The sequence below is a fragment of the Engystomops pustulosus genome, chromosome 3 (genome assembly GCF_040894005.1).
Source record: "Engystomops pustulosus chromosome 3, aEngPut4.maternal, whole genome shotgun sequence".
Taxonomy (NCBI): Eukaryota; Metazoa; Chordata; class Amphibia; order Anura; family Leptodactylidae; genus Engystomops; species Engystomops pustulosus.
Window position 1 is genome coordinate 163,947,763 of NC_092413.1, and position 14,272 is coordinate 163,962,034.

The 14,272-nt window shown below is 38.8% G+C and overlaps 1 long non-coding RNA gene across 1 annotated transcript in view; it reads right to left on the reverse strand.

The window, feature by feature from the left end:
- Positions 1-12,470: 12,470 nt before the first annotated feature.
- The window catches only part of LOC140122227 (uncharacterized), a 40,261-nt gene continuing 38,459 nt past the window's right edge, over positions 12,471-14,272 (reverse strand). Inside the window, exon 3 of the long non-coding RNA XR_011854296.1 lies at positions 12,471-13,464. This is a non-coding gene — a long non-coding RNA (uncharacterized lncRNA). The remainder of the gene's footprint in view (positions 13,465-14,272) is intronic.

Consider the following 14,272-nt stretch of genomic DNA (forward strand, 5'->3'; position numbering starts at 1 on the left):
TAGGACCTGCCCTATAATTTGAGGGCCAGGCAGTTTCATCACACACTGCCATGTGTCTGGGACCATTGTAACACATTGGAGCTCATTTACTAAGTGTCCGCAGACCGCATTTCTGTCGGGTCCGTTTTGCGCCACATTTAACAGGGTTTTTTGTCACACGCAATCAGGCTTTCACGCAATACAAATGGGGGGGGCGGCTGATTTGGACTAAGTGCGGGATTTAACAAATAAATTGTGTTGCAAGACATGCACTTACATGCACCAGGAAGAAGAAGCGGAATTCAGGGGGACCTAAACGGGGAAGCACCACATGCAGGAAATTGGATGCACGAGCTACGTGATTTGCGGCACAATGCAGGATCGTCGGACAGTGATATTGTCAGGGATAGTGCGCAGGACGGGTAAGTAAATGTGCCCCATTATGCTGTATGTGTGTACATTCCTAACTGGTAACAGGTTTCTTTTTCATAAATCTCAAGTGAAATAAACACAGAGTAATGGCACAACATAGCAATATGCAAAAAGCTTTTCAAGAATTCTTATGGGGTGTACAAGTATTTACTAAAACAGAAATATCAGGAGAATTGTACTCTTTATATTTTACTTTTGAATGGTCTCTAGTCAACCTAATAATTGTTATACTGGAAAGAAAGGTCTAACTTTTGTCCATGGTTTGTATCTGCCATCACCTCTTAGTATCATGTAGTTGAATTTGGATGAATTTCCATACATACAAAAATTAGTGTTGCTGTTTCTGAAAATAAATTCAGACCTTTATTCTGATCCTATAAACTCCCTTTAACCCCTTTCTGACATTTGATGTAGTAGTATGTCACAGTCGGTAGTGACTTGCTGAAACGTGACGTACTACTACATCCAGCTTCTGACACCGGCTCCTGAATGGAGGTGGTGCCAGAAGCTGCTGGTGTAATACACTGTGTTAGGTAAATAAGAGTTCGAACTAGCGATTAGAGGATTTCTTGTTCAAGCCAACCTGTAAGAAAAAAAAAGTTTAAAACACTTAATGAAGTTTTTTTTAATAAAAATAATTAAAGTTAAAGTCCCCTAAACACCAATATTCCATATACACATCTAATAAAGTACAAAAATATGCAAAATCACAAAGAAAATCCCCTACATATATATTATGGCCGCATCCGCAACAATCATACAATACAATGGAAACATTATTGGACCCGTTCGGTAAATGCCGTAAAAGAAAAAGAATTAAAAACTTGCCAAAAATGAAAATTTTTTATAAAACCCCTTCACAAAAATGTTCCAAAAGTGATAAAAAAAAGTTTTGTGTGCCAAAATGGTAGCACTGAAAAGAAGTACTCAACAAACAAAATATCACAACTAACATGAAGTACAATGTCTCACGAGAAATCAATTTCAAAAACACCTGGATATGTTAAAGTGTTCCAAAGTTATAACCACTATTAGTGACAAATGTCAGATTTTTTAAAAATAGGCTGTGTCAGGGAGGTGAAAAGTGGCTTCGGTGGCGAGGGGTTAACTCCATGATAAGATGAAAGAGCATTATAAAAATAAAGTCTGCTTTCCTGCCCACAAAATGATCAATTTGTAATTCAATGCTTCTCTGCAAATACTACATTATTTTCTTGTCCATTAAGCAGACATTAAAAGGTGTCTAATGAATGTTTAAATGTCTTGTATTAGTGAGCTCTCCACAGCAGTATCTACAGGGACCAACTGCCTCGGTTTCAGTTATTAAAGGAATTTTTATATTATCTTCAAAGCCAAAAAATTTTATGATACTTATCCATAAATAAATAAAAAATAAAGAAACTTTGCAGTAGGTTTCAATTAAAAAGTGACTACGGTTTTGAATCTTTAAAGTGTAACCGTCATTTCAAAAAACTTTTGATATGTTGTAAGGCAGGTAATTTTAAGCCCTTTTGCAATTGGATTAGTTACCCGAATCTTGCTCCTTTCTCTTGTATTCTGCAGACTTCCCCTAGATGTCAGCAATCTCACATATGTCTGTTGCTAAGCTCATCCCGTCTTCAGAAAGAAACTGAGACTATGGAGGGAGAGACACGCCCCCATCTCTCTCCCTCCAATCAGCTGATCACCTAATGTCTCACTGCCCCAGCACGCAGTCATGTGCAGGGAGAAGCCCTCACTAATGTAGTGACCAAACACCTAAACTCTTATCTCTCCTCAGGTTTCCCTACACTTGTGTATACCCAAATAATCGACACAGACAGAAAATGTTCAATTTCCTTGTAGTGCCACCAGAATGGACATAAATTTTAACCAACGGGATGTCCATGTCATGCTAGCACATGCTCAGTCCTCCATAGTCAAAACCAGACAACTCCTTCCATGTATGTTTCACATTCACATGTACATAATTTAAGATTTACCATGTTTTCACATAAATGTTTAAAGTAAGGGGGCATTCTGTGTACTATCTTAGTCAGCCTGTGAGTTGGGAAACTGCTTGCACAGGCAGCACAATCTGATTGCATGTGCCTGCTACACAAGTCAGAGGCCTGAATAATATTTCCAGACACAGGTGCAGGCTGTATGCCATTACAGCTGCCTGTGAGGCAGCGGAAGGAGCAAGGTGAGTATAATCTTTTTTTCTGGCTGCTCTGGGAGCTCTATTTAATAGACTGCTGTGAGCACTATAACAATATGCATTTGGAGGAAGAGTTCTAAATACTTGTACTACTGGCTATTGGGGGCCCTGTTCTGGCTACTGGGGGATATAGTATTACTGGCTACTGGGGCAGTATTCTAACTACTGAGGACACTTTCCTGGCTCCAGGGGGCTCTTGCAATACTGGCTATTGAGGGCCCTGTTCTGTTACTGGGGGGTTCTAGTATTGCTGACTTATGGGGGCACTGTTCTGGCTATTGTGGGACTCTGGTATTAATGACTTCTAGGGCATTGTTTCTCCTGGCTACTTGGTGCACAGTTAGTTTTGGCTACTTGGGGCACTATTACAACTGGCTACTGGGGCATAGTTACTATTGGCTACTGGGGATACATTAACTACTGGGGACACAGTAGCTTCTGGCTACTGGGGGCACAGTTACTTCTGGCTATTGGAGGCACTGTTACTTTTGGGTAATAGGGGCTTAATTACTACTGGCTATCAGGGACATTGTGACTATAGGATACTTTGGGAGACTACAGCTATTGGCTAATGTGTGGCACTATTGCTATATTTTGCTGCTGCGGGGGCGCTCCACTGTGGGGCACTGTTACAATAAAAACCACTATAAAGATCCATTTACTATATCAGCTACAGAGGGGCCCTGTTTCTATATTGGCTACTACGGGGGCACTGTTACTACTGTATATTGACTATTGTGGGGTCACACTTACCATATTGGCCACCAAGGTAGATCAATGTTACTATTTTGGTTACTGAGGGAGTACTGTTTTTATTTTGGCTACTGTGGGGTTACTGGACCCTTAACTATATTGTCTACTATGAGGGCACTGTTACTATATTGGCTACAATTATACTATATTATTGCCACAATATATTGGCTTATCAAGGACCCTGTGACTATATTAGCAAATATAGGGCAGCTCCTACTTTATTAGCTACTGTGGTGCCCTTTTACAATATTGCCTACTGTGGGGCCTTTTACTATATTGACTACTGGTGGCATAATAGTGTTTTCTAGGGGAACAAGACTACAGTATTAAGTTTGTGATAAGAAGGTGGAGGAATTCATAATGAAGTTAAAGAACTAAAATGTTTGTGTTGCAAAATCTGTGAGTTGTGGCTAGAGGAGGCAGAGACATGACAGTCTAGGTCTTACAAGATAAAGTAGAATCAAACCCAACATCTGTGTTTCACCAGATTTGCAGTTAGTGCTTTTATTACCCATGAGTTCACAATTCTGTTGTACGTTTTGATTTTTATACATATGAGCGGGAGCTACATTGAGCTACATTATTTTTCTTGGTTTTGGAACTGTATTTATGAAGCGGGCTTGGTTCTGATGTTGTATTTATGCATATACTTTGGTTCTGGTATTGTATGTGTTCTAACTTATGGATCTTTGCAGTTGAAGCTAAATTTTTGAATTGTTGCTTGTTAAAGGGGCTGTATTGATCAATAAATGACTTCATATAGATCTATAACTAAATAGCCTGTGCAGGGAGGTATCAGAACAATTTAATTCATAATTTTCTAAATATTTTATATACATTTTAGGCTAGAAGGTTATAAAGTTAAAATATCTAAATTAAATAGTTTTTAGACACAAATGAGTTCATTTAAATACTATATTAATACAGTATAAAGAACATTTAATATATTGTAATTCTTTATTATAGTATGTATCCTACACTACACGACGAACTTCTCGCTCCTAAAAATTTGAATCACACACATGTAACATCTTGGCTTGACATAGTTTGGTGCTATTTTTCCCCAAATCTCTCCAACAACACCCACCCCCATATCTTTTGATATGGCAATAAAGGCAATAAAGGTGGTACCATACTGGTATGCCTTGTTACAGAAGCCTATGAAGAGGAAGCAATCTCACTGGAGACCTATGATGGCTACATAAAAATGCTTTGATGGGATCCAAAGGATAAGAGATCAAAGAAAAGGTGTTAGAATATCGGTTTAGCTTAAAGTGGTATTTCCAATTCAGCAAATTAATGTTATTGTTGGTGTGATAATAATATTACTCCTCCACAGTTTGTTTGTTATATATATATATTTTTTTTCTTTCTTTGTGTTGTTTCATTCTGCCTGTTATAAATCATTAGGCTCTATTAGTTTAAGACCAGCCAGAAAATGAGCCTGGCAGGGTGTTTATAACACCCCAGGGAGTCTATGTTTGATCAGAGAAGCATGGTCTTCCTAAGTGGTAAAATTAACACCTTTCGGCCAGAGTAGTCTAGCTAGTGGGGGATGAAAAGAAGCCACAGCCTGCATGTTCTTCCCTCCAAATTCAGACAAAGGGGAATATCATAGCTGTCCATAACTGGGACATAATTCATAATTATAGGTCCCAAGTTACACAGGACAGTTATGGGGTCTAGACACACTCCTGGACTGAAAATCAGAACATTAGCTGCAATGGAAGGCAGCCAATAGCAAAACACCCCTGATATTAGGCTAAGACACCCCGAGTTTGGTATGTGGTTGATGGGAATAACGTACCCGTTTGGTTGGAAGCCATGGCACAATTGTGCCATCTTCCAATCAAAAGTTATGGGGTTCTGATAAAAACCCAGACCCAAAAAGTAGCTCACTGATGGGAGGGGGATAGAAAAATCCCCCTCACAGTGACATCACAGCCAGGGGTGGGGGTCAAAAATCACCTGGGTTTAAATTAATGAAGCAGCCACATAGTAGTGTACAGACTGAGGATCCTATCACAATAGAAGGCTGGATCGATGCTTATGCCCTGTCCTCGGGCCAAAGAATTTCTTCCTATTCTACTAGCAAGAATTTTTTGTTTCTTCTTCCATAACTGTTTGTAAGTATTGTATGTGTATTGTTTTTAATCCTTTTTTCATTTTATCTGACAATTTAATTCTTTGAGTGTACTGCATTTTTATGTAAATTAAAACTTTTTAATAAGCCTCTGCTTGTAGCCTTAAAGAATCTGAGTCTCTAAAGGGAATCACATTACCAGAGGTCATTATTAGCATAGTCCATGTAGTAAGTGATTGCATGTTCTGTGTGAATTTATCATTGTAATATTGTGTAAGTAGTGATTGCATGTGCTGAGTTATCATCAGGGTGCATTGTCTGTGTGGTTGAGGTGCCTATGGCCTTCTTTGCGTAAGTAACTCATGGGTGGTGGCAGTGTGGATTCTGTGGAGTAAATTTAGCATAAGGACGCCATTTTTTGGAAGTGGGCGGAGCTTAAGGGCTAAATTCTGGGACTCCATAGAGTAGTTATCCCAGTGTGTGATTTTATGGTTACTTCCAGTGGACAGAAATCTGACCATGGTCACACAGGTGCACGTCTCGTTATATCACACAGCTCTGATTACTCTCTGTGATACTAATGGGCCATGTACCTGTGTGACCATGGTCAGATTTCTGTCCACTGGAAGTAAACACAGAAGCTTTCTATAGAAGGACAGCAAGCAGAGGTCTATGAGGAATTGATACAGAAAGTATATTGGAAAATTGTATAACTTTTTATAATACAAACAATAAGATTAATTTGCTGAAATGTGAATACTGCTTCAAACCTTAAAATTAGGTTCAGGAAAGCAATTCAAAACAATATCACTACAAGCAGGGTTACAATTTGACAACACAACCAGGGCGTACTATTAGTGTAGCTGCACAAGGGCCAAGTGGCTGCAGAAGTCCACTGTCACCATGAAGCAGCTTTCTACTGTGCATTAGACCAGTGGTCTTCAAAGGGGGGCATTTTAGATCGGGGGCTGCAGGAAATGACAGTGGGGTCATTTACTAAGGGCCCGATTCGCGTTTTCCCGACGTGTTACCCGAATATTTCTAATTTGCGCCGATTTCCCCTGAATTGCCCCAGGATTTTGGCGCACGCGATCGGATTGTGGCGCATCGGCGCTGGCATGCACGCAACGGAAATTTGGGGGCGTGGCCGAACGAAAACCCGACGTATTCGAAAAAAAATGCCGCATTTAAAACCAAAAATCTGTTGCGGAGCTTGCACTTACCTTCACTCAGCCCGAGCCGGTGAACTCCAGCACGTTCCGATGCGCAGCAGCACCACCTGGTGGATGTCGAAGGAACTACCTTAATAAACCCTGGCCGGACCCAAATCCAGCGCAGAGAACGCGCCGCTGGATCGCGAATGGACCGGGTAAGTAAATCTGCCCCATTATATGGGTTGGTGTGAAATATGGGGTATTTGTTGGGAACACAATTTTTTTTTCCAAGAACCATGGTTCAGGTCCCTGGACAAAAAAAATTGGGGTGCAGCCCGTCCCCGAATACAAAAAGGTTGGGGACCACTGTATTAGACTGTAAGCTAATGTATTTCATGTCTTACAATTACTAATAGATTGTTAGAGAGACATATAATAATAATAATCTTTATTTATTTATACAATAATAATCTTTATTTATATAGCACCATCATATTCTGTCACGCTTTACAAATCATATGTAGTGTGCTGTGTGATAACAGGGGCATGTGTTCTGCTTATTCATGTACTCTCCACTACCATTCTTCTGCCACTGTGCTCTTTGTAGTGGCTTTTCCCAATAGTTATATACAAGCAGGAAAGTTTGGAGTCCTAGGCACCAGTGTAGGAATAAACTTCACATTTAGTGTCACATCAGCAATCCAATTAAGCGACGATCAACAGAAAAAGGTCCTATACTTCTGTATTTGTAAGACATTAAAAAAGTGATATAAGTGAAAAAAGGAAACTTGTAAGAAGGAATACATTATTAAAGTATATGGCAACAAGAAGTGAGATGACTTGAATGTACCATTTCTACTAAAGGAATACTGGACCTTGTGTATGAGAAATCAGTATCAATAAATAACAAACAGCTCATAACTTTCAGGACTGGCTTTAATTATTTATGTTGCCGAGCTGTAAAAATCTGGGCTTTGCGGTAAAATGATTCACAGAATAACATGGCTCGTCTTCTGAATTACTCAGATTTAATTGCAACTATGTCTAGACAAGACAAATTTATATTGAGTTACCAGCAATGACAGCGCTCATCTTGATGTTTTAATTAAGTTTATTTACGCAGAATAGTCTTTGTATCTATTCTTCTAGGTATTGCACAATGTCAAGAATTATAAAGGAAGAAACACTTGATCATTCGAATCTCTTCAATGGTCTGTGAAGCTTTGTCACACATCTCAATAATTCTCCCAGGCAGATGAGCATTTCTACAATCAATGAAGAAAGACCCATCGTCTGTGCTCTAGCTTGGATGGAAATGTCATCTGTACAATGTTACAATGGATGTTCTTCCTATAATTTGTAACCAAGGGATGCTTTTTTTTTCTTATCAAATTAAAAGTTTATGAATTATTCCAATGTAATCGACAGATGAAGTAAATGTTAACTTGACATTTACAATTGAATAAAATGGCGAAACATTTTAAATGACAGTGTGAGAGTTTTTGTTGTTGGATACTGTAAATTATGATCATGCTATTAGGTGGCTTACAATATTTATGAAAAGCATGCACTTTAGAAAATAGGACATTTTTTAAAAAAAAGTTAAATATTAAGCAGCTTGTAAGGTCAAATAATTATGCAATTGCAATCAAATTATCTGCAGGTTTTTATTCCAGGTGATTTTTAATTTTTATTTAATTTGTACTTGCATTTGTTCTTAATTTATGTGAACCCCTTATTGATGGTGCAGCACCATGGAGTTAATTGTGCTCTCCAAATAAATAAATGATAATTAACTTTGTAATATAGTTCATTAAGTAAGGCAGCTACTCTGTGCCTTGTTTCTGCTCTTCCTCCTGCATTGAGCAGTGTATCTGAAATCCTTATTAGGTCCATCCCCTTTGGATAGATAAATGAATAAAATCTACCATCACAATGAATCCTGATTCCTGAAGTGTTCCTGGGGGTGTTACCATAGCCCCTCTGTGCTACACATTTACATGATGTGTCTTCATCTCCCTCTGATCCCTCGGTACTTCCCCTTATGTAATCTCACAGCAGCAGAGGCAGTTTCAGCGCACAGTGGGAGGGGGGAAATGTTCCTTGCATACTGTAACAGCTTGTGAATTTCCATCACTGAAGGGCTCTGTCAACAGCCCCAGGAGCCCATCAGACTCACAAAATTTTAAAAGTTAATTTTAGATAGAAAGCTAACAATTATGAACAACATATTGGATTACACATGGATAACAAATATATGAAGATCATCGTAGTCACAGTGGCTGGATCTATGAGTAAGTGCCCTTGGTTTTGTCATGCTAGATTTTGATGATAGATTTCCTTTAACTAATTAGTTACATTGGGTTCCTTAGCCGATCAACTACAATGGTGTTTAGAGACAGAAAGCTGATTTACACAAACTGCGAAGTGTAACAAACATTCAACAAACATTTAGAAATCATTGTTGCAAATGATAATAATGATAATATATTTTATTAAAGAAATATATTCATGTGTCCTGCCTTTCTTTCTTATTTGAACAGTTTCTTTAAATTAACTTGTGGTAAGGAAATCTGTTTCTAAAGACTTTTAAAAAAAATTCATATACATTGGTCACTATAACAGGAAGAGCAGAAAAAAAATTAAGTAAAAACATTAGAATTTACTATTATCAGCTGCTCTATTCATTTCTGAAATAAAAAAAGCTTCAAGGATTTTGTTACTCTATAAGGAAGAAAGGAAGGGGAGAAAAGAACACAGGAAAATATTTCTTTAATAAAATATATTACATAGTTTACGATTATTATCTGCACTATTCATTTATAAAATTCTCTTCAAAGTTTAGTTACGCTTTAAGTAAGCTTTGTGTCACTTTCCTTTTTTAAGAAATGCAACATTTATCCTTTTGAAAAAAGGTAAAAAATAAACAGTATTAGTACTTTTGCAGAACTGAAACTTTAGGGGTTCTCAGAGGTCTACTGTTTATCATTTCTTAGATGATGGTAACTTAGTGGAAAAGTTTTGTCACGGATGCCTCCGCATCCCCTGCCAGATCTTCAAGTCCTTCCACTGAAGAGAAAGCCCTCCGTGTTCCTGTGCGTTTCCAGTTGCCTCCGTGTTTCCTTTGTTCCTGTGGCGTTCCAGTGGTATTCCTGTGTTCCTGTGGCGTTTCTGTGGTATTCCTGTGTTCCAGTGGCGGTCCTGTGGCGTTCCTGTGGTATTCCTGTGTTCCTGTGGCGTTTCTGTGGTATTCCTGTGTTCCTGTGGCGGTCCTGTATTCCTGTGGCGGTCCTGTATTCCTGTGGCGGTCCTGTGTTCCTGTGGCATTCCCGTTAGCGTTCCTGTGGTATTCCTGTGTTCCTGTGGCGTTTCTGTGGTATTCCTATGGCGTTTCTGTGGTATTCCTGTGTTCCTGTGGCGGTCCTGTGGAGTTCCTGTGGTATTCCTGTGTTCCTGTGGCGTTTCTGTGGTATTCCTGTGTTCCTGTGGCGGACCTGTGGTGTTCCTGTGGTATTCCTGTGTTCTTGTGGCGGTCCTGTGGCGTTCCTGTGGTATTCCTGTGTTCCTGTGGCGTTTCTGTGGTATTCCTGTGTTCCTGTGTTCCTGTGGCGTTTCTGTGGTATTCCTGTGTTCCTGTGGCGGACCTGTGGCGTTCCTGTGGTATTCCTGTGTTTCAGATGTCCTTTAAAGGGTTGTTTTCATTAAAAAAATATTGTTGTTTTCCACCTAAAATACTCCTTTTTTGAACTTCTGATTTGCCTGTCCTTTGAGTTCTGTGAGATGTCCAATAGAAATCATAGAGTTTTTGTACTGTGTTCCATTTATTGCTATGAGACTTCCGAGGGTTCTCAGCACTCAAATGCATTGTGACCAGACATTTATCTTCCATTTTGTGGAAAGGGGAAAATAATCTTACTGAAAAAACTACTGTATCTTTCAGACAATAACGCACCCAACATGAATAAGTGGGGCAGAGGCTGGGACTGGTATGTATAAGAGATAAGTGTGTGTAATAATGAATGAATGTATCTAGCAAAGCTGTGTGAATGGATGGATGTAGCAGAGGTGTGTGAGTGAATGGGATAATATAGCAAACATGTGTGTAAGTTAATGGATGGATGTAACAGGGCTGTGTGTGAGTTAATTGAGGGATGTAGACAACCAGACCACCGAATAATTATTTTTTGGTATCAGTTGCCAGTTGCATCTCATAGTAAGGAATGTCTGACACATAAAGTAAGCCATTGATTCGAGCCAATGGTTATATGAGTGCATGTAATCTCTGCTGGAAGTGAGTAAGTTGCATTCAAGATGCTGAAATGGCTGCAATGTTAAGACAAAAACAGTTTGTAAATGTATATGTAAATCCGGATCCAATCAAACAAGTCCTGCATATTAAATTTTACCTGCATCGCCCTGCCTCCTTGTTCCTGTTTGACAGGGCTCACTGCTAGGAAATGCTGCTGAGAGAGAGCTCTGTTACATCATTGACCAGTTCATGTCATGTGACCAGGGGGATGTCAACTAAGGTCCTTTTCCAAGTAAGATTTGCAATGTCTACCGTATGTAACTGATCATATGAAATTACAGCATGCCTCCATGGAGGCATGGGAGGAGAAGAAGTCTATGGAGGCATGCTGTCATTTCATGCTATCAGATACATGCATGAGGTAAACGTTGCAAATCTTACTGTGTAAAGGACCTTAGTTGACATTACATTGTTGACATGACATGCTGAGAAGAGGCATGGGACGGGGGGGTTGAGATGGGAGGGGTTTTCTGAGCAGGACACGCCCCTTCTAATGCCAGGTGATGTATTTAAAGTTGATTTATGGGGATGTGAAGGAAACTATTTTTATCTAAAAGAAGGTTCAGTTAACAGGACTCTGTCACTAGCTGTATTTGTGAAAATCTAATGACAGGTTCCCTTTACCTTTTCCACATTGTCTGGTTACATTGAAAGGTTATCAGAAAGTCCTCACATCACTTGCAGGTGATAACTCAAGTAGATATTTAGTTAAATAATACTAGACACACGTGGCTTGATCTCTTCTCAGAGAAAAAATATAAAAGATGGATTATTACTTACCTGAGAGCCTCTATACATATTTTCTTTATTTTTGCCCTCTTAAGGCTTGAACCTGTTGTCTTAGTATAGGATGCTTTTATTTGTGACCTATGAATGTATTTGTATAGGAGAATGGAGCAATGCTGGGCTTTGAGCCATAGGATACAGACTGTTGCTATTGGCTGTAGATTACAAAGAATTTTGAAATCTTCCTTGGCTGCAAAATAGTCTTGGGATGACTGAAATAATTTATTTCCCTATATATTATGAATGAATGAAGAATGTGATATTTCAGTAGTCTGTATATTAGTTATTGTTTAATGACAGATGGCCTCTAAGATTCTGCCACTTTTTTTTTACTGCAATACAAAAGGAAATGCATTTTTGAGTTTAAAGTTTTACAGATTGGGTTTTACTTGAACTAGCAGATCTAACCATCAATAAAATAAGTCTCTGTATGTACGATATTGGAGCTACTCAGTGTTGGATAAAAAGCTAGTTGATATTGTTACTTTACATACTTTACAATTTTACTGCATTATAATTATCACAGTTTCAGGGCTTATCCGCTATAGTATCAGGGTTTCTTCCAAAAAAACTGCATTAGCTCAGCTATTTTAAAGGTATATGATTGGACTATACAGTGAGAAGCCGATCACTGCATGGAGGTAGACGGACTGTAAATATAGCGGAACATTACTACATTTTTTCTAATAAAAGATTTGGCTTTTTTATAATCTGACAGATTTTTGCATTGATAGTCAAAGTTGATCTATGGAGGACACAGACAGGGCCGTCCTCTTCCCATTATTATTCATTTTTATTTACAGAACACCATACACTTCATGGTGCTGTACAATCAATAAGAGTTCAGATACATTACATACAGACAGTACAAATGCAAAAACTACTGAGATCTGGAAGAGGACCCTGCCCATATGGGTGGGTAGATGGACACATGAGATGAGGGAGCAGAGCAGGTAATGTGTGTTGTAAGTGATTATGAACAGGTGGGGTTGCAGGTTACATTTGAAGGTTTGGAAAGTTGGGAACAGTCTTACACATTTTAGGAGAGATTTCCAGAGTATGATGAATGCACAGCAAAAGTCCTGGATGCGGTTGTGAGAAGAGTGGATGGTAATAGAGTAAAGCTGAAGGTCCACAGAGACTATGTATAGGATGATTATGGCTGATTAGTTCAGAGATATGTGGAGATGACAGGTTGCGGACAACTTTGCAAGCCATTGTTAATATTTTAAACTGAATTTGTTCCCTAATGGGTGACCAGGGGAGAAACTATCAGAGAGGAGAGGCAAAGGAGAAACAGGGAGACCAATGGAATAGCCAAGCAGTAGGGTTAAGGATAGATGGAAGGGATGTGAGAGTGTTAGCTGGGAGACCACAGAGAAGAATAATACAGTAGTCCAAGCAGAAGATGATGAGAGCAATTTTGTACTCCAGGTTGAGGAAGGATGAGAGAGATGTCCTTAAAATGGAGGCAGCAGGTTTTAGAAAGGAACTGGTTGTGAAGCTTAAAGTATATAATGTCAAAGATGACTCTAAGTAGTAGACTTTGTGGACTTGTATGAAGCCACGCATTGTGATTGTTAGACCTGGTGAGAGAGATGTGTTAGGTGGAGTAAAGATTATTATTTCTGTTTTGTCCATGTTGAGATTTGGAAAATAGGAAGGAGGAGGATATGGCTAATAGCCAATCTGGAATTCTTTCCATGAAGTCAGTTGTATCTGTGTCTTGTCCTAAGACAGCAATAGCAGTAGTGTTGAAGCAAGATATCTTTAAAAACAGAAGTACAGTAATTAATATGTTACACTAAGAATAGTGCAATAACAAATCTAATTCAGTTGTTTTATGTTGGGTGGGAGCAGCAAAATAAGATTCCACCCAATGTACCACCCAATCTAAGGCCAGTTTGGATTACTACATACTGTATAAGATGCTGACTATCCCTGCTGACTTTTGTGACTTTTCTATGTATGAAAAAATGTAGTAATATACAGGAATGTAGATGTAGATAATTTTTCAGTTTCCTTGGATTTTTGCTACCTTAATAATTTGTTAAACTTTAAATGCTGAATCTTTGCTTTCAGTTATGTTAATTTGTTACACCAGTACATAATTCCCATGTTGATCCATTATTTTTTTTTAGAACAAATTAAAGACCCAATTTGTTCTTTTCTGCTCCTTTGAAGTGTTTCATGTTGGTGATTATGTATCAGATAATATTTTGCAACGCAGCATGGAAGATATACTCAATAAATATAATTAGTGAGAATGGCTAAGAAAGAACTGAAGAGTGTCTGATAAAATGGCTAGATGTGCCCATACCACAGCCCTGTGCGTTATTACATGTGACAAAAAACTGAATATTGTAAATTTCCATAGCTACAACATAACAAAACATAAACAAGAACAAGAACACAAAGAAAGAAACTGTGAAGGGAAACTACCATACTGTTATGCAGGGTCTGAAAATGGCCTGAGACACAGAAAGAGATAGTCGGTCCTGAGATTAAACCCCCTTCCGCGCTGCCGCAACCTATTTGCCTGGTCCACCCTTGATGGTGGCTAAACAACGAGTGAT